The sequence below is a fragment of the Ambystoma mexicanum genome, chromosome 1p (assembly GCF_040938575.1).
Source record: "Ambystoma mexicanum isolate Mex_15411 chromosome 1p, UKY_AmexF1_1, whole genome shotgun sequence".
Lineage (NCBI taxonomy): Eukaryota > Metazoa > Chordata > Amphibia > Caudata > Ambystomatidae > Ambystoma > Ambystoma mexicanum.
Window position 1 is genome coordinate 1,038,648,853 of NC_090921.1, and position 20,497 is coordinate 1,038,669,349.

The 20,497-nt window shown below is 50.0% G+C and overlaps 1 protein-coding gene across 5 annotated transcripts in view; it reads right to left on the reverse strand.

The window, feature by feature from the left end:
- WDR59 (WD repeat domain 59) overlaps positions 1-20,497 on the reverse strand; it is a 1,538,892-nt gene that overhangs the window by 287,030 nt on the left and 1,231,365 nt on the right. The gene's annotated exons all lie outside the window — the stretch shown is intronic.

The window sequence follows — 20,497 nt, forward strand, 5'->3', positions numbered from 1 at the left end:
AGGCTAGACCAAAGCGATGTCATCAGTCTTCAGACGTCTCAATGACGGAACACATTTAAATAGGTTGAGCACGAAGCCCCGGTTCAGGACTACGTATTTTTTGTTGTCCAAAAGTTGTTCCAGTTTAAATGAGTGCTCAGATTTAGCTCTGGCTGATGGATTCCGATAGCCCGACTTTGGACTTAGTCTTTGACGACGAGGGCTTGCTTTCTCGGAACGGAGGGCTTTGAGATGGCCCGTCAAGTCAGAAGGTAGACGGTCGCGAGTGGCGTGAACCCATCGGTTTTTGCTAGAGTAGCGATCGGGGGACGGGGGACAGGGTCTCACCTCCCCGTTTCTGTGGACTGAAGGAACATGACGTGAGTGCCCTGTACCATCTGATTTTAGGTGTCGTATTAGGTGCTCATGTGAAGAGCTCCTTGTTTCCACCGGGCCCCATGTAGGTTGCGTGATGAGTTTCTTACATCGGTTTTCCAGTGTCTGGAAATGTGGGTCTTCAGCTTCTACGTTTGTGGGCGAGGGGTTTTCCTCTTGCACCTCAGGCATCGAGTACACACTTAAATTCAGCTTCCCCTGCCCTGGGTTGAGATGAGGGGTCAGAGAAACTAGCGGCACCTGCCGACTTAAGGTTAGCTGACCGACCTCTGGTTGCAGTAGTTTTGGTACTCTGGACTTTTCCTGCGTGTGGAGGATTCGGGAGCCAGATAGAAGGTCCTCCCTCTTTGTTTAGCAGGGCCTCAGCTCGCGTCCGAGACTGTGTGGTGACTGGAAGGTTGTTTGTTTTCGAGCTATCGAAAATTTAAAACTCTTTGTTTAAAGAGACTTTTGATGGCGGTTCAGATTCTGGTACGTCCTCAGAGTCGGGGAGAATGAGGATCACCTCATTGTTGATCGCGCCGTTTGAGTTTTGGCCGCCTGGCTTACTCTTGTTGCTTGTTGTCCCAGAGCCAATAGTAATTGAGGTCTTCTTTGAGGTAGAAACCGCTGGTTTGTTACTTGACCAGGACTGTGGGGCCTGTGTGCTGGTTTCGGCAATCGTTGCTGGAATGGAGGAAGGGGGAGATGGGGTAATCACCTGGGCTCTGTGGAAATGATCTTTCACCAACTCACAGGAGCCCCAGGGGCCCTTTTCCGCTCGATTGTTTAGTGCATTTATATACCCTTCAAGAAAGATCAAACGACTGTTCATCATGGCAGAGATGGATGTATGGTCTTTTAAGGTTTCATTGATGGACTCATAGTTTATATAACGGGGAAAGTGCTATTGTAACCGCTGACATAATTGACATTAAGTCGACCTTTTTCCTCAGAGTCTTTAGAGATGTTTGCAGGAAGCTCGCTCAGTCTTCGGTTTCTGGGAGGGCTATGCTGAGTCCGGAGACCTCTGTTCTGGTCAGGAGGCAGAGCGGCTATTGGGCCAATTGTGGAATCAGGTTGAAAGAAAGAGCTTATGCCAGGCAGCGGCATGGCACTGGTGTCTGGGCTGGCATGGCGGAATTTGGTCAAGGGTCCAGTTCGACGTTAGCACCCAACTGTGAATCACCACTAACCCTCGTCAGGGAGGGGTCGAACGTGGGGCGAAAGTTCCTTGTTTCCTTCGAATGTGCCAGGGATGATAGCGTAAGTAGTTCTGCTCTCTGAGGATCCCCATTTATCTCCTTCCCTGTCTGTGATGGAGGGAAATCTATGTTTGTGCTGTCAGAAATTAAAGGCTGCAGTGGTTGCAAAGTGCTGAGAACGGAGAAAAAGCGAACGACATAGCGACTGCAGGTAGTATTTTCAAGGGATTTAAGTCAACAGCCATGTGGCCAAGAGGGAGCCCAGGACCAGAGATCCTCCCTCCACCTCTGCCCGCGGGATGGAAGTGTGCGGCCGCTGCAAAGGGGATGGAGCAGGGCTTGGTGAGCCAAAGTGCCATCTAACGGTGGAGGCTGGCGAAGCACAGGCTTTTGGGCCTCCGGCCAGGTCCGACACAGGGAACCCCCCCCGACACGAGGGAGACCAACAGGTACTTTGCTCGATGGTGCTTGATTAAGGACTGCTTTCAGGATCTCAGCATCAGAGAGTTCCTCAGAGTCGATGGCTTTCCTCTTTAAAAATTTGGCGAAGAGGTTTTTGGTGGGCGGGGTTGGTGCTGAAATTAGCGGTTCCCCCTTGGAGGGAGGTCTCGTTGGATTGGAGGCCGGATTTAACGATCTAGGTCGCAGGCTCAGCTGCGCTTTATTGCAAGATTTTTTGTCGTGAATAGGCACAGCATTTTCTGCGAGCCGGTGCAGTCTTCCTTTTCTGGAGGTGCTGGTTAGCCGAGGCATATTGTGCTTTTGGTTGGCAACAATGTGCCGAGTCCTTGTAAAAACTGTTTGATGAAGAGGTCCCTGAAATTACCAGCTCCTCAGTCGAGCCCGACTGGGCTGGGAACACGGGGGGCGAACCCACCTGCCCACCTGGAAGCGCCAACGCCTCCACCGAGGGCAGGCGGGGCTGCTGCTGAATATGGACCACTGATTGATTAGGAGGCAGCGGACAGGAGGAGCTTGCCGGCACCCGTAGCGCTCCCTTGCCCCCGACACCCTCCAAACTGGTAGGTGAAGTTGATGACTCCGGTAGAAGTCCCACAGGCGGAAGTGCAGAAGGAGGCGCCGGAGCCAGGGCCCTCTCCCCCACAATCCCCTTCCCTCCCGACCCCGCCCCCTCACCTGGGACAGCCGGCGTCGCCTCTCCTCTGAGGTGCGCCGTCGGACCTGCCTCGGACGGCGGCGGGTTTGAGCCGGGTGGAGGAGGTGAGGAAGATGGGTGAGCTCTTGGGGCGCCGTCTGCAGCATCTTGCAAGGGGGATGACCCTGGTTCGGTGTCTTCTTGCCACTGCACAGGTGATGCACTCGAGGACCCTGCCTCCTGGCCAGGGCCATGGGACAATAACGATGAGTTTTCATTTGCTTTCTGGAGCTCCGGAAGCGACTCCCCTCTGCCGCTGACGAGGGGCTTGCAGTCAGAAAGGAGGCGCAGGATCGAAAAGTACTTTCACCTCTGCTTCTGGCTGCCCGCGCTGCCATAGACTGCAGAGACTGCTACTCTGCAGCTACTCCATGGCCGCTCCGTGGTGGGAAGGAGTTTCTGTAGCAAAGTTCCGCCTTCACAGTAGAGCTAGCAGACAGACTAGCAGCAGGATCACAGAAGAAACACTCTGGGAAAAGCGTGGGTGTGACTGCAGAGACTGCTACTCTGCAGCTACTCCGCATAGCTCTTTCACTGGTACATCCCTTTGTAGTGTTGTGGACGTAGCCACACCCCTGGTGGAAAGTGCACCAATTCCAGAAGGCAATACCTTACTGTAAAGGAGGCATGGTATCACAAGTATGACACGGACAAAAGAGGTACAAGTTTCAAAACCTTTATTCAATTTTCAGGGTCTGGAAAAACTCCGGATTTGCCCTATAGCTATGATGGGAGTAGTCCCTACCATCAAATAATAAAGAAAAAACAGTCCTAGTCAGTCTGTCAAATGTAAATGGCCTATACTAACAAAACCTAATGCCTGCCCTATCTCACGTACAAAAAGTGTGTAAAGGCGAATATGTATGCAAAGGAAAATCAGTTTTGGAACAAAGGATCAAAGTGGCTGAGCCAGCTCTCCTCCCCACGTTGGACAGTATGGAGTAAGGCGGCCCCCGTAGACAGGATGACACACTCTGGCTCAGGTTCTCAAAACAAAGGCAGTTCAAACCGTGGATCGAGGCCTGCCTGGCTTTACACGTTAAAGTCAGTTTTTCCAACGTTCCAAAAGTTCTTCCACTGCTCAACAAAAATTCAGGTAGATCACCCTCCGTCTGGCTTGGACCTCTCAAAGCTTTAACAGTTCACATAGGTCTCCCTCAGCTGGGCTCGGACCTCTCAATCAACAAGTACCCGATTCAACGCAGAACTCCCTCAGCCAGGCTCGGACCTCGCAATCACAGCACTTGCAGGAGTTCCCTTCCCCAAGCTCAATTCACATTTGTTAGTGGCCCCCCTTCTACTAACCTAGCACACTTCTGGTCTTCCTCAGTCGGGCTCGGACCTTCCTCTGATGCCGAAGACTTTCGAATGTGTGAGGCTTTTACTATAGATCTCCACAGGACCACTTCAACTTTCTCTTCAGCTCACACTCTTATGCTATGTGCCCCAGTGTCCCTTTGTGGCTCAGTACCATAAGCACAAAAGTTCAAAGAAATCTTTATCTTCAAACATTCACCTTTTCGATCCCCTTTTGCTGGGGTTAATCTGGACCAATACGTAGAGTTTGTTTACTTTGCTGATTTATAACAAAACATTTCACATTTTGGGGAGACTTTCGAGTGCGCTACTTCCTTTCGCCGGACCACTCCTCTAATTTGTATCACAGGCTTCACAGTTATCAGACACTTAAAGGTTCACCACAGGTTAGCTTTCTTTCGCATCTCATCAGCATGTGCGCAACCTTCACTTGTGACTTACACTATTGCAGCTTCAATCTTTCCTTGATTCAAACCGACCTTTCATGTCTTTCACTAACTCACCGGTTATGCATGTTCCTTTCTTGTCTCTGCGGCTTTAATTCACGAGTCAAGGTTAATATCACTGGCTTGGCCTCACCTCCCCAACTCTGTCGCAAACCCGTGTGCCATGAGATATGCAAGGGTTAGCCGCTTTACTCAGTCGCCCTCTTCCTCGGCCCAGTGTTCGTGCAGAAAGGGTGTCGTGGAGAGTTTGGACGTTGGAGAATACTATAAAAGCAGATGGGTTATAGGTACGGAAAAAGGGGGGGCATACCACGTCTCACCATCGGTTGTCTCACCCCCACTCCCTGAAAACCCCCCTGGGCCCCAGGTGAACCTTCTGCACTGGTCCACCCGCAGAGTCTGGATCCAAAGGCGATGGCCGTGCCCTGGCCACCTGAGAGAGAGAGAGAGCGAGAGAGAGAGCGAGAGAGAGAGAGAGAGAGAGAGAGAGAGAGATCCCTGCCCTCGACATTGCAGACTTTATCACTGCAGAAAATGTAGACTTCCTCGCTATCTCTGAAACCTGGCTGCATGCGGCATCCGGTCCAGCCTTGTCCCTGGCAATCCCTAATAATTACTCGATTATTAGATGCGATAGGGACACCAATCAAAGAAAGGGCGGTGGCTTAGCCTTTATATTCAAGAGTTCAATGGAACTCACACCCAACCCTAACCTCCAGATTTCATCAGTGGAACTACTTTCTATCAAACTCCCTATCTCTCTGAACCAAACTGCGACAGTGCACCTCATGTATGGGCCGCCTGGTCCCACTTCTGCATTCGAGGACATCTCCTACATCCTTGCCTCCAACACCAAGTCCAACTCGCAAATACTTCTTCTTGGCTACCTCAATTTAGGGTACCTAGATCCTAACGACTCCAAAGCCTCAGAACTAGAAGATGGTGAGCATTCAGAAAAATCGGAGACCCGCTAGTATATGTTGCAAACAGGTTGGCATACATAAAGTTGTAAACAGAAGGAAGGGAGGCAGTTAAAACCTGATTGTGACAGGTGTGGTCCATCAGACGCTGTGATGTGGTAGTCCAAATGTTCCAAGCGGCATAAGGCAGTGGTGCAGATAAGGGTACTTTAGAGTGGGTAATATAAGGCCACAGCGGAACCAGGGCGCGAACAGGCGCAGAACAGGGGCTTTTCAATGCGGGCCTTCTCAAGAAGGGCCGGCTTCCGCCTGCCGGCGGAGACTTGTGGGAGATGAAGCCAATGCGTTGCCTAGCAACGTGTGGGCCTCTTTCTCATGCCGATGCTGTGTCGGCCATTAAGGGGGCAGGCCATGTTGGGACAAATAGCATCAAACAAGGTGCAGATCCCCAGAACAAGGAAAATGGTGGGCGATTCTAGCTTGGCGGCTCACCTCAAGTGAAAGATGGGCGGCGGTCGGGTGAGTGCAGGCTGCTCCGTTGTGCTGCCCAAGAATAATGAGAGCTGTACGCATAGCTGTGGCTGCTCTCTAGATTCCCGTAGTGCGGCTGGGAAGACCTGCTCCTGCAGCGCGGTGCGTCGTATGGTGGAGCGAGAAGGAGTATGGCTGGAAAGGGCGCCTGCTCTCTCCCAGATCGAACGTTAGTTGAGCTCTTCAGCTGTTGTATACATATCGAGCTGTTGAGCTCAATATGTATACATTGGTCTGCGATACAGTACCTATGTTGTAAAGCACAACCCTTTATTGCTTCTACAATTTTGTGTACTCTGTGACCGCCAAGCTTAAATAAAGGCTTTAAAAAAAAAAGTGAGCCCCAGATTGAGGTCCCAATCGGAATGACACATGGTGAAGGCGGAAACCTATTTACAAGGTACTTCAGAAATTGGGTAATTACTGGGATGGTAAAGAAGGATCCCTAATCTGGAAACCTCCTGAACACAGACCAAGCCACCAGGTAACATGTTGGCATTATAATTGCTAGAGCTCTCTGCCTCCGCTGAGGGTAGGCTGCCTCTAGCTCACAACCTAGTAGAATACCATCTAGAGATTTCCTCCTGCCTTGTGGGGCAGGTGCCCAATAAGGCTACGAGGGTCTGAAAAGGAAGTGTTCCTTCCTACTCTGCTATTACTGGTCTGGGTGCAGCCGATGCAGCTTCCAAGGCTCTATATTCTACAGCTTGAGCGTGGACAGTGTTAAAATGTCTTACAAGAATGTCATAGTGCCCCCAGGTATATGGGTCATTTGCCTCCCTATTTGGATGGAACTTAAGGATGTGTTCTAAGGTTACCGCTTCCTTAGATAAAGGACCATGGGCCTCATCGCAAGTCTGGTGTTAACCCTTAAAATTGGCGTTAACAGAATTAGCGCCGCCAATACCGCTCCATCGGATCATGAGCCAGCACAGATACCGACAAATGTGAAATCAGCCGCTGCCATTTCAGGAGGCGCAATTGCAGCCGGGCACACAAGGCGTAAACACAGCCGCATCACAAGCCCATGTTCGGCGCTAATATCGCCAAAAATACGGCACAGTTAGGGTGGGAGGGAGGAGGAGAGCTCAGGCAAGGCATGCAACGATTCCCACGGATAGGCCATCACCCTAGAACCTCACAGCCAGCCATTTGGTCACCCTGTATCGCCTCAACAGGGAGACCATAATAGAGCTGCTAACCACAATACAGGCCGACATAGGAGCAGGATCAACATCCAGACAGCTGTGCCCCCACTGCTGAAGCTAGTGTCTGTCCTAAAATTCCTCAGAACTCGCACATTCCAGCACTCAGTGGCCATGATGCACGGCATGGCACAGCCCACATTTTGTGAAGTATTGAGCCAGGTGCTTGAAGCCTTGATGCGGCAAGTGCAAGTGTACCACCCCAGCCCAGGTCAATGCCATGAAGGCACAGTTCTATGTCATTGCCCAAATGCCAAATGTGATTGCTGCCGTTAGGGAGATTTATCATGTTTATGCTTCATCCCCTCTCCTAGTAAGACCCCCAGCACTTTTTGCTGGACGTCTGGATCCTTTTCTTTAAAACCTGAATGAGTGCAGCCTGTTTCCACTCATTCATTCTTATGGGCTCTGTCTTTTGGAACTCTGTTCTTTGTATTCTACCTATACTATGGAGTCTATTTTCTCCATAACTCTTAAAAGCATCTGTATTTTACTACTGCAGCACACAACTCCTTATAAGCAGTGTTGCTGGGGACCCTTAGGGTCCTCCTTTGAGATTATTTTTCTTTATCCTAGAGTAACTAAAGTTCTTAAGGATAGAGAGATACTTAATATCTCTCCTAAAATGTTATAGTCTGAGAGATTGGCACACACCACCTTATGTGAAGTGCCAAAGGGATAGCTAGTATTCCCATTCTCTCTGCTCCTGTGACTTTTTAGTCACATAGGTAATCTCCTAGTTATGGCTGGTGGCAGTGAATGTGTTCTACCAACTATTATGTCATTTTTTTTTACCACAGGCATACAATAGGGGCACCCAAGTACCAACTTGGGGCCTCCCTTCTTTATTCGCCATCACTTGCATGGTTGTTCTTTTTTAGCCCCCCTTCTACCATTCTGGGAGGGGGAGGCCTGTGTGTCTGTTGTGCCTGTGGCGGGAACCCTTGGGTGTCCCAGCCTAGGCTCCAGTGTGTCGGGACAGGCAGGAAGTGGGGAAGTGTTGTCTACCACGTGTCATTTGTCTGCCAGAGCGCCTGAATAGAACCAGCTCCCACTGGGGGTCTGGCTGACCTGATTGGACAGCCAAACGCCCCTTTCTGTAAATTGCTGAGCGAGATTGCAGAGGAGTGTGTGCTGGAACTGTATAAAAGGTGAGAGGCTCTTGGAGTGAAAAGCAAGTCGACCACTGGAAGCTGAAGTAACTGAAGACAACGACAATCGGAGACGCCTGCAGACCCTTTGCAACACTGTGAAGCGACCACTTTTATCCTAACCCCATTTTCTGTATGACAGAGGAATGCCGAAGAGGACCCATTCCCTTTGGCTGGTGGGAACAACCAGTCCCAAGACGAACTTTGATTTGAGCCATCTCCCGAGGTCCTGTGAGTTTCCAGAGCTGCAGAACCCCAATACCAGGAGACCTGTGGCCCATTTCGAGTGCATCGTCGTGGAAAGGCTGAATCCGCCCAAAGCATTGCTGAGCCCTTAAGGACACTCCAGAGATCCAATCCAAGTCGCCCAGACCCCTTCATCAGAGTGTGGTACTGCAGGAAGCGAAGAAGATTGACCGGGCAAATCACGTCCTTTGTTGGTGCTGCAGAAAAGGCGCCAAAACCACAGAGTGACCAAAGAAGTTGAAGAAAGCCGTGACAGAGATCCTCCCTTGAGACTGCTGATGAGAGATCCAGTCCATTGTCCTGCTTTCAGTCATCAGACCAAGGAATCCGGAGGTCAGGTCCAAAGCTGCAACATCGCTGAGCATCCACCACAAATGTTTTCTTATTACCTAAGGTACTGTGGGAAAAAGGGTATTGCTTACCCGATTCCAGAAAGTCGCTCCAGAGCATTGGAGTGCACATAGAGATGTCCAGGGCCACTCCCTCTTACCTCTGACTCAAGACGCTGCTTGTGTCCTTGAAGAGTCCTTTAACAGTGTCTCAATGTTGGTTAAGCCTTCTTTCATTTTCCTTCCTAGAGACTGGAAAGTATCCACAGGAACTTTTTATTTCTACTGCTTTGCAAGACTTTAAGCTGCTATGAACTGTCTTTAAGCTAGGGTAGCGTTTTCGACTTTGAAAGACTTGCTGTGCCGCGAAACGGCCTCTAGAACCTGAAGCTCTGCTAGGATAACACTAACCAACTGTTTTCCTTCCCAAAAATCACTTTCTTATGCAGACTAAATACAATTACCGTATTACTTTGTGGGTGCGTGCGATTACCGAGTGAACTCACAAGCTCCTGTAACAAATGTATGCGTTCAGCAACTAAGAAGCGACTCTTTGAAAGTATTTAAAAGTATACCTGTGTGTGTTGGTTTATTGTGCGAAGTATCTTACAATGACTCTTGTGTAAATATAATAAATCTATATTTTAAAATACATTTTTGTGCAAGTGTTTCTTAGATGTGCATTACTGACTGGGTTCAGTGTACTTACCTACAGCTCACATCTTCCTCCTAAGGTAAGTCTGACTGCTCTGCCACTCTACCAAGGTTTCTGAGCAGTACAGACTGATACTAAGAGTTGGGGCTCTACACACCACTGCGATAGCTTACTAAAGTCTTACTACCAAGTAGGGTTTTAGGAAAACTCCCCTAAAACTGCCCTGGACTGTACCCATGTTGCAGAAGTGGCCCCCAGGCCCACAAAGTAGTGTAACATAACCGCAAGCACTACCACTCCCTGAATGCGAAGTTGACCTGCAACCTGACCTGTACATCACCCACTGATGCGCCCGCTACCCTGGTTCCACCCACGATGCCATGGTCCTACGGAACAACACACTGCCAGGATACATGGAGAGGTACACAGGACAACGGACCTGGATAGTGGGTGAGTCGAAAAGCCAGCACCCATGCGCTGTGAAGCACATGCCCAAATGGGGGGTGGGGGTTCAACTAACTACACAAAGGATGGCATGACAAGCAAATGCGAATTCCGTACTTATCCACCTCCTGCACCAATGTCACAGGCCAGGGAGCATGCACATGTTGGACCTAGCTGCATGGAGAAGCGGATATAAATATACAGTAGCAACTATAAACATCAAACATGACTACAGGTACCACAATGCACTTATCAAAGCAATGGTGACAAATGGCCACATTGCCTAACACAAGAACAACCGTGCCAGTACCACAGCAATGCACGCATGTGCGGCCAGCCCACAATGGTGAGCCGGCAGACCCAGATGCTCAGGGAGGGCCCATGGGAAACCCAGAATTCTAAATGTACAGTGAACATACACTGCCACATGACAGCCACCACGTCAGCTGCACCTGTCACTGACATACACCCCATGTAACATATGCTGCAAGGGGACAGGGTGCATGTGAAGCAGAAACAATGCATGACACGAGTGACACAGCATGCACAGACAGATTCGACACATGACATGAAAAGAAGGCCAATTTGCAAGCACAAGTAGTCCATTGCCCTGATATTGTGTAAACCCATCCTCACACCTTACACCATGACTAATGCCTGTGCCTCGCCCCATGCAGGTGACTCTGGATACCCACAGCTGCCCTGGCTAATGACCCCTGTGCATGATCCACAAACACCACAGGATAAAGCCTACAGCCATGCTCACAGCAGGACCTGTGTGTATTGAGAATCCATTGGTCTCCCGAAGGCACGTTTCTGCTGCCACAACTGTACCGGTGGAGCTCCGATGTATGCTCCAGAGAGTGGATACAATTGTGCTTGTGTGTGCCATGCTGCACAATATCTGCCTGAAGAGGAATGTCCCGCTACCCCCTGATGTGGACATGCAACGCCCGGGGATAAGGATGCGGTGCCTGTGGCAGAGGCAAATGCACACATTGCCAAAGGAAATGTGAGGGATGGAAGATTAGCCCGCCGGGGACTGATAGACAATTTCCTCTGACACTTTAACATGCATGACTGTGTGACCCTCGCCTATATCAATAAACACGACAATGACACAATCAGGAATGTCCTTGCATTGATGAAGTTTGACGGTTTTAATGTAATGAAGTGCCCCAACTATCTGCCTTCTCGTCTCCCCCCACCAACTCCCCGCCCACAATCCCCTCCTGCCTCCCCACCAACTCCCCAGCACACAATCCCCTCTCCTGCCTGCACCCACCAACTCCCCAGCACACAATCCCCTCTCCCGCCTCCCACCACCGACTCACCAGCACACTATCCCCCTCCTGCCTGCCCCCACCAATTCCCCAGCACACAATCCCCCCTCCAACCTCCTCCACCAACTCCCCAGCACACAATCCCCTCTCCCGCCTCCCACCACCGACTCACCAGCACACTATCCCTCTCCTGCCTGCCCCCACCAATTCCCCAGCACACAATCCCCCCTCCAACCTCCTCCACCAACTCCCCAGCACACAATCCCCCTCCCGCCTCCCACCACCGACTCCCCAGCGCACAATCCCCCCCCTCCCACCAACTTCCCAGCACGCAAGCCCCCCTCCCACCACCAACTTCCCAGCACACAATCCCCCCCTTTGCTTCCCCCACCAACTTCCCAGCACACAATCCCGCCACCCCCTCCCACCAAATTCCCGGCACACAATCCCCCCCACCAACTACCCAGCATGGCCAGTCATGGCAATTAGAGGTCCCGAGTCCTTCACAACCGTGCCCCCCCCTTGCGTGCCCAAGGTGAATCTGGGTGCAGAAGGTGCTGTGACCCCCTCTGTGGGTGTGGTTGAAGTGGATGCGAGGGAGCCTGTCACCAGGTTTTGCTGGCGTTGCACCTCTGTACTCTGCCGGATGGCCTTAGCCAGGGCAGATATGCCTTCTGTCATTTCCCTGACCCATTGGGTGTACAGTGTCAGGGAAGACGTGTTGGATGTTGTCTCAGTGCTTTCTTTTCTCCAATGGAATGCACAACCCTGCGGGTAGCCCCCTGGATGCTCTCCCTAATGGCTTGGTGTGTGGAGTGCGTGTGGACAATCTCCTCCAACTCCTGCTGTCTGCGCTCCATGTCCTTGAGCCCCCGCACAGCATGCTGCTTGTTGGAGTGTGCTATGTGGGTGAGGGGTTCTGCACTGGCCCAGGGCTGAACGCAGGAGAGCTATATAAGGGAGTATCAACATCCGGCTCTGGTGTCCGTGCGTGCTGGTGCGTGCTGGTGGCATGGAGGGCCCTCTGTGGAGTGTTGGCACTGTCGGCATGGAGGGCTCTCCGGGAGTGTGGCCTTTCGGGCTGGTGTCCCCCCCTCAGTCACCCTCCCAGCAGGTGTGGACTCAGTGGCTGTGCCTCCGGCTGCGGGTGCAGTGTGCCCTGTACTGTTCCTGGTGGCCTGTGGTGTGGGGGCGGTGCCTGGGCCTTGCTGTGCTGCGGCGTAACACACGAGGGACCTCTGCCTTGGTGTGGCCTGTGTGGGCCTTTGCAGGGTGGTGGCAGATTTTGAGGGCCTGGAAGCGCCGCTCCCTGATGGGCCTGCAACCGCCTTCTCCTCCTCCTCCTCCTCCTCCTCCTCCTCCTCCTCCTCCTCCTCCTCCTCCTCCTCCTCCTCCTCCTCCTCCTCCTCCTCCTCTGATGCCTATGGCGATGCGCCAGTGCCTGTAGGAGACCTAGGAAATGTCAGGTATGGTTCCCCCACACTTGACAACGGGTCAATTGTTTTTCAAAGAAACAAGCTGGGGGTAGATCTCTATCTTCGGCTGGGGCCTCCTCCTGGAACAGCCTCCCTGCCACTCTAAAACTTGAGGGGAACGGTCTCCGGAAGCACCTCAAGACCTTCCTCTTTGCTTCTGCCTTCGCTCCCCTTCTGATCTGCTCTCTCTTGGCACTGTGCACCTGGCCATCCTCTGCCCCCTGGGCCCAGGTAGCTGCTCACCCTGCCACCTTCCTGCACTGCCTCCTGACCACCCCTTGCACCGGGGACTGGATCTGTACCCATTCAGCGGCCCCACCCTCATTTTTCTTCTTTTTCTGCACTTATCAGACTTACCCAGTCTGCTGCCTTGCCACTTGCTGGCTGCACTACCACTGTTTATTACCTCCATTTTCTATTTTATTTTATTTATCAGCGCTGCTCTGCTCCGCACTTTCCACTCTCCCCCTTCCATGCACTTTTTCTCCTTTTCCCTTTCCCATGCACTTGCGCGTTCTCAATGTCACTGGGCCTAGTAAGATCGTTTTTATGTCGTGCTATGTTCTCCCCCCATTTCCCCTCCCTTGCCTAGTCACGCTCTGAAACACTTGTGCACGAGCGCGATACAAATAAAATATCATATCACATGTGTTGGCATGCAAGGCACAATTGCTATGGTACAGAGTGTGACCCCACACATATGGGCAAATGGGCATGGTAGGTTATGGCAGGATGCATGTGGCCACAGCGTCATGGGTTTGCTTGTAGCGATGGGTGTGTGACCCATGGCCTGTTGGTCTTTAGCCTGTGTGTGGGTAGGGCTGGGGCAGCTCATGTCTGAAATGCGTGCTTGTGGTACTTCATGGCCACACATCCCCTCCCCGGGTGGTACTCACATGATGGGGGTGGTGGCTTGTCATGGCTCTATGGGGCAATGCTGTGAAGCAAGCATGGCTGCACTGTGATGCAGGTAATTGGCAGGCTGGGCACATGTTGGTGTGTGGGACGTGTGCTTCCCTGTGGCTTGTACAAAAAAACAACATGGGGCAGGCCTACTGGGCACGCAACATGCTGGTGTGACTGCTGCACAGTGTTGTGGTCGCTCACGCACCTCGATTCCGATGGCACAGGGTGCGCCTGAAGGGGTGTGGTGTGCATGGCATTTGTTTGGTTCACTTCCCTGCCCTTCTCGCTGCTGTGATGCTCAGGGGTGCCCTGCCCCATGGCTGCTGTGGAGGGTGGCTGATGTGCCACCCTATCACTCTGTCCTGTTGGCATGCCTGGCTTCTGGGTCTGCTGACTTGTGTCCCTGTCCACTGGGGCATCTTATGCTGGGCTGTCATTTGTGCATGCATTTGTGTTGCAGGAGGCGGTTCACTGACCACCTGCCTCCTGGCTTGTGGCACAAGCCTCCCCACTGCCTACTCCCTCTATCCCTTCGAGGTCCAACAGTGTGCTTCATTTCTCCTCCCAGGTGGTGAGGACCAGTCGCTCAACAGTGCCTTCTCCAGTCATCAGGGACTCCCGGAGGTGTTGAGGCCGCAGTTCCAGCACTCTGACTCTCAGGTCATTCCACCACTTTTGCCAGTCCTCTCCATCACGGGGTACGGTTGATACTGCTGTCACCTTCTGGCAACTGAAAATCCAGATGACTGTCCTGAGCTGCACAGTGGTCTTCCATTGGCGACTGCCATAGAGTTCCTCACAGTGGGCAACAACCTCATCTGTGAGGACTACCAGCTACCCCTCGCTAAATTTGGGTTTGCTAGGCGATACTCGGCCACCTTGCCTCTTATCATCTCCTAGGACATTTTTGCTTACCAGGACCAGATGGCTGCAGGAAGTGGAGATATTTGATGGACTGTGTTTTCTAAAATGGCCGATGTGATGCTTCCCGTTCCGGCAGTGACGCAATTCCCGCTGGCGCTAATAGGAACAGGATCGCCAGCGGTTTTTGCTATTAGCTCTGCTTTCTTGGAAGTAGCCCTTATTTCAGCGCAGTTACTGCCAGGCGCTAATAGCGTTACAGCTGGAGTCGGGGGCATGTTCACACCAGGTTGCGATGCAGCACTAATTCCGCTGCACGAACCAGCAGTAACGCCATTTCCGCTCGGTGGTAAATACTGCCAGACGTGTGATGAGGCCCCATGTCTAGCCCGTGTAGTGGGATATGTCAAGCTTTCTTGAAACCAGTTCTGTTGTTATACCTGCTGCAAGGCTAACTCAGGATACCTATAGAGTAGGATGTGTACTGTATTTGATATAGATCCCTCCTAATGTATAGGGTTGCAAACAAGTCTTCTGGCTTGAAGCAGGTGACTTAATATATGTAAACAGGGTTTACCCTGGCAAACCTCCAGGCACTGTCACTGTAAAGTTGGTGTTGATATCTCTAACACTCCCTTACTGTAACCACCTGGTTACTATGTAGCTGTACTTTAGAGGTAAAGGCACATCAACATGTGGGGTATCCATTCTAATATCTCTTAGCTAGATAGCTGTTTAGAGTTCTTGCTTGAAAAGACACCCTGCTCCTCACTAGAGTACTTTGAGCTATTTATTCTACAACCTGCTTTTCTCTAGAGTGTATAATATTCTTTTTAACACCAGGCCTGTAGCAGCGCCCTTAGCGCCTCTTCGATAGCTAAGTAGGGAGAATATTCTTTGTGTTTGAGTGTGGTAGAAGATGAGCAATGTCCTACTGTGGTCACCAAAGTGATGTGATTCTTATCACCCTTTGTCCAGAGACCTCCCTCCACCCCCAGTGGAATGCCCAAGAAGACACCCCCCCTCCACAGGGGCTGTGGTAGGAATAGAGATAGGGAAGAGCATATACCTGTCCCTGATCAGTCAAGAGAGCAGGCAATCAAACCACTGCAGTGGCTTCTACTAATGTCACATTATTTGTATTGCTAGTCCACTGCTCATACATTCCAGTAACCCTCCATAAGTGTATTAAAAGACATGTACCACACACAACACATTAATACACAATATATTTAAATAGATTCCCCATACCTAATAATCCTGTTCAAATGATTCTGAAATAAAAGGCTCTGTAATGAACACTTCATGAATGCCTCTTACGCTCATGTATAAAGCAAATCTTTTAATTATGAGAAATAAGTAATAAAGCAACATTAGTGTCAATATATAACACATTTAAAATGCAAAAAGACTTAGTGAATAAGCAGCGATCATTTGCATTGCCTCTACATCTATCTACATCTACTCAAGACTTAAGACTGATCAACCTCCTCCAAGATGATATAGTCACCTCAGAAAACAACTAGCTGCCGCACTAGGTCTTGCTAGGCAACCTCACAAAATCTTGCTAGTCAATCCTCATAGAAGTACCTAAAAGCAGTTCCCCTTTCAATGTCATTCTCAATGTGATATCAATGAAGGGTAAGGAAACCTCTCATTCACTATCTGTAGAAGGTAGGGAGATGAGGGAGCTGGAAATGAGACTGGATGCATTGGAGAGTCTACAGTCTGGGAAAAATGCCAAAAAAGTTATCTCACCTATTAAACCACCATGATCTTTTTTCCAAAATGATTCAAAAAGAGTTCATGTCAATTGGGATTGACCATGGTGTCAGCATGTAGCCAATCAAGAATAAGATCTGTTCATAGGTGGTGAGCTGATTTGCCTTGGGGGAGGGAGAAGAGCAAAAATATTCCCCATACAGCTCAATCAAAATTAATAGTTATGCTCAAAAGTCAATAGTCCTTTGGGGACTCAAATGCCTCAGAAAAGCCAAAAACCTGGTTTAGTTGCTTTAAAATCCTACCAGGAAAAATGGACAGATATCAGCCGCAGGGAAGGTGGTAGTCAGGCCATTTAAAAATTGAACCACCTAAGGGATTGAGAAGTACGATCCTTGCTGTGGCATGCGCTTAAAGATCGAGATGCTAAATGGCCCTAGATGGTGACGACCGGAAGGACCCGTTTTGCCAAATGAAGAAAAGACAACACCCTCGAGGTGTCACCTAAAAAGGGATCCACATCCCGTACTCCAGCTGCACAATTTCTTCCAGCGGTATAGAGCCTTAATTGCTGGCCTTCTGGCCGAAAGCAACGCCTCCATCACGTCTTCCTGAAGGTGCCAATCCCTGTATTTTAGCCTTTCAGAAGGCAGACGTGAAGGTTGAACGTGTGTATGCTCGGGTGAAGAACTTGCCTTCCCCTCCTGAGAAAGAAGGTATGGTCCCCCTGGGAAGACTATGTGGAGGATAGATGGCAATGTCGAGAAGGTCTGGCTACCATATCCTCCTGGCTCAGTCCGGGACAATCGGGATCATGGTTGCTCCCATGCCTCTTCAACCACCTGTTCACTTGAGGCATGATGGGAATCCGTGGGAACGTATACAGGAGCTTATTAGAGGAGGTCACTAGAATAACTTCCTGGCACAGCTCTCACTCGAGAGACCGAGCCCTGCATGCTCAGGGTGTCCGCCATCCTATTCTCCTTCCCAGAGAGGTGAATTGCCAACAGAAAGATCTTGTTTGTTAACACTCAGAACTTAAGCTGCATTGCTGCTCTGCACAGGAGGAGTGGCCCTACACAACCTCTCTTGTTGATGTAGTTCATGGCCACTGTGTTGTCCGTCATGATCAGCACTATCTTCCCTTGTATGGAGGGCAGTGTGGACATCGGCACCAGTCCGATCACCCTCAGCTGTGTCTCTGCCAGGGACACAAGCCGCTCACTGTCAACTTGCTCAGGTGAGCGACCCAGCCTTTAAGAGATGAGTCTGTCACTATGCTCGGCTTTGGCCATGGTTGCTAAAAGGGTTCTTCCGCCATCACGTTCATTGAGATTTCTTTAAATTGAGGGAAAAGCACATTTTGTGAAGGGGGTGGCAAGTGCTATTGAGGTGATCTAGAGCTTGATATGGAGATCACGCCCTTATTAACCAATCGTCCACGCAGAGAAAGATGTGAATCCCTCCTTTCCTGAGATTGGCTGCTACCGCAGCCAACAGCTTGGTGAAGAGTCTTGGGCGAAGGTAAGCCTGAAAGGCAGAACTCAAAACTGGTAGTGAGTGTTACCTATGGCGAACCTCAGGTACTTCCATGCAAAGCAAAGGATCAGCACATGGAAGCAAGCGTCCTGTAGGTCTTGTGACTCCAACCAATCCTGAATTTCTTGGGCCTCTCTTGAACTTGTCCTTCCCGAGGAACTTGTTCAAGCGTCTCAGGTCCAAGATGGGTCGCAGACCTCTATCCTTCTATGGGATCAAAAAGTAGTGGGAGTAACACCCACTGTTCCTTTCCTGTGCAGGCACAATCTCTATGGGACCCTTCTCCAGAAGAGAGGAAACCTCTTGCAGGATCAGTGGGTCTACAATAGGAGGTGGGCTGGCAAAGAGGGGCAATCTGGAGGGGGCTTTAAAAAGGCGAGTAAGTAGCCCTGAGAGACTCCCTGAAGCACCCATGCATCTGAAATAATGGCACACCATTCTTGCAAATGGTGTGAATGATGTCCGTCTACCGATGACGCATGGCAGAAGTCTTTATGGATTGGTATAATTGTTTGCAGCGGATTTCACTGTTGTCCATTTCGCCGGGAACCCAATTTGTCTGTAGGCAAAATCATACCAATCCATCCTCCTTCTCTGTCTCCCCCAATTTATCCCCAGCTCCCTCCCCCAATAGATCCCCACCTCCCCCTTGCCCCACCTTACGTTTCACTGTCTACTTTACATCTGACCCTGTGGCGTCAGTTCCATCCCTGTAAATAGACCCCAACGATACTTCTATCTCTAGACGCAGAAAAGGCATTTGACAGTGTAGAATGGCCTTACTTGTTCACTGCAATGAAACACATGGGGGTTGGACCTAATTTTATACAAATGGTAGAAGCAATTTATAAGGATCCCTTGATAAGTTTATCCATCAACGCACAACGATCCAACACAATACAAATAGAGCAGGGGACAAGACAGGGATGTCCCTCATCTCCCCTCCTATATGCGATCTATTTAGAACAAATGTTAGGTCTCGATTAGACAAGACCAAAATATAAAAGTTATCCCGTTTGGAGGGGGGGGAGATTCATAAGACGGCGGCATACACAGATGATATGCTGATGACGCTGGTAGACCAAGAAACATCAATCCTGGTATTACTAGAATTACTGGTGGTACAGGAAAGAAGCTCAGGACTAAAAATAAATAAGGCTAAGTCAGAACTGCTAGAATTGGGCCTACAAGGGGGGCAACCAGCAGCTCCTCACAATTACTCCCCCCTCCGAACCACTGGAGGTAGAATCATCCATCTAGGGGTAAAACTGACCAACAAAATCGCAAGTCTATACAAAGCAAATTACCCAGACCTAATAAAGAAAGCACAAAAAACTTCTCAAAATTGACTCCCCTCCAAATCTTTTGGCTGCGACGTATAACAACGGTTAAGATGGTGGCTCTCCCCAGACTTCTATATACATTTCAAGCCCTCCCAATTGCGGTCCTGTAGAAATTCTTTAAAATAATGAATACACTTATATCAAAATTTTGTCTGCCAAAAAACGCCCCAGAGTTTCCCCTAGATCTACTAATGCCTCGCAGGCAATGTGGTTGGATAGGATTACCTAATATAAACAGATCTTACGAGGCGACTCAGTTGAGAGTGGTGAGAGAATGGTGCTAAGAAAGATGAGAAAAGATCTGGGCCCGTATGGACAGAGCAGTGGCGGGCGGACCATTAGCCGGGTTATTGTGGTTACCAGGGAAGGATAGGCCACAGAGTGCTAGACGTAGAACAGTGCTCTGGACAACATGCAACATATGGGACGGATGGATAAAGAAAGGGCATCTATCAACAGGACCCTCTCCGTTTACTGCCCTGTTTGGGAATCCCAGCTTATCCCCAGGAATGAAAAAGGGCAAATTCAGTCGATAGCGGGAACAGGGGTGCTTAAAGATCAGGGACATGGTGTGGGACGGGGAGGTAGCAACATGTGACGAATGCAAGGCACATATGGGAATAAAAGAAATCGATAGATCTGAATACACACAGCTGAGACACTGGTTAAAACAACCAGAGATACGCCACGCAGCAACAAGGCAATCGACAAAATTTTAAACATATATAACTACACACTCGGGGGACAAACAACTAATTTCAAATATTTACTCGCTCCTACAGGAAGGGACAGCCCATCCGATCTGGCCCTACAGGAAAACTTGGGAGGGGACAATATGTGAAGTTATCCCACAAGAGCACTGGGAAGGGCTATGGAGGAACATTCCGAAGCTGACTATGACTATAAAATTACAAGAGGCATGGTACAAGATGATGTTACAATGGCACTACACTCCTCAAAAGCTACATAGAATGTTTAACAGAGTCTCCCAGGCATGTTGGAGGGGATGTATAGGGAAAGGGAACTGGAAGCACAAATGGTGGGACTGCCCCAAAATCAAAGGCTTTTGGGATGACATTATGGGACAAATCAAATGCATAATACTGGAACTACACACCCTCTCTTTGGGTGGACTTTTAAACCCATAAGGACTTTTAACTTCGAAACCACTAAAGAGAGCCCTGATGACGATGCTAATAGCAGGTTGGATGATAATAGCCAGAAATTGGAAACAAACGGACCCACCAACGGTGATAAACTGGCTACATAAGCTCTGCGACATAGTGGCAATGGAATGGATAACATAGCGGATTCAAGGAGAAGCAGAGAAATTCAGGAGCGATTGGGGAGAAGTATAAATTAGCCCTCAGCCATTATTAGAACGTTATAGCGCCTTACACAAATTCACA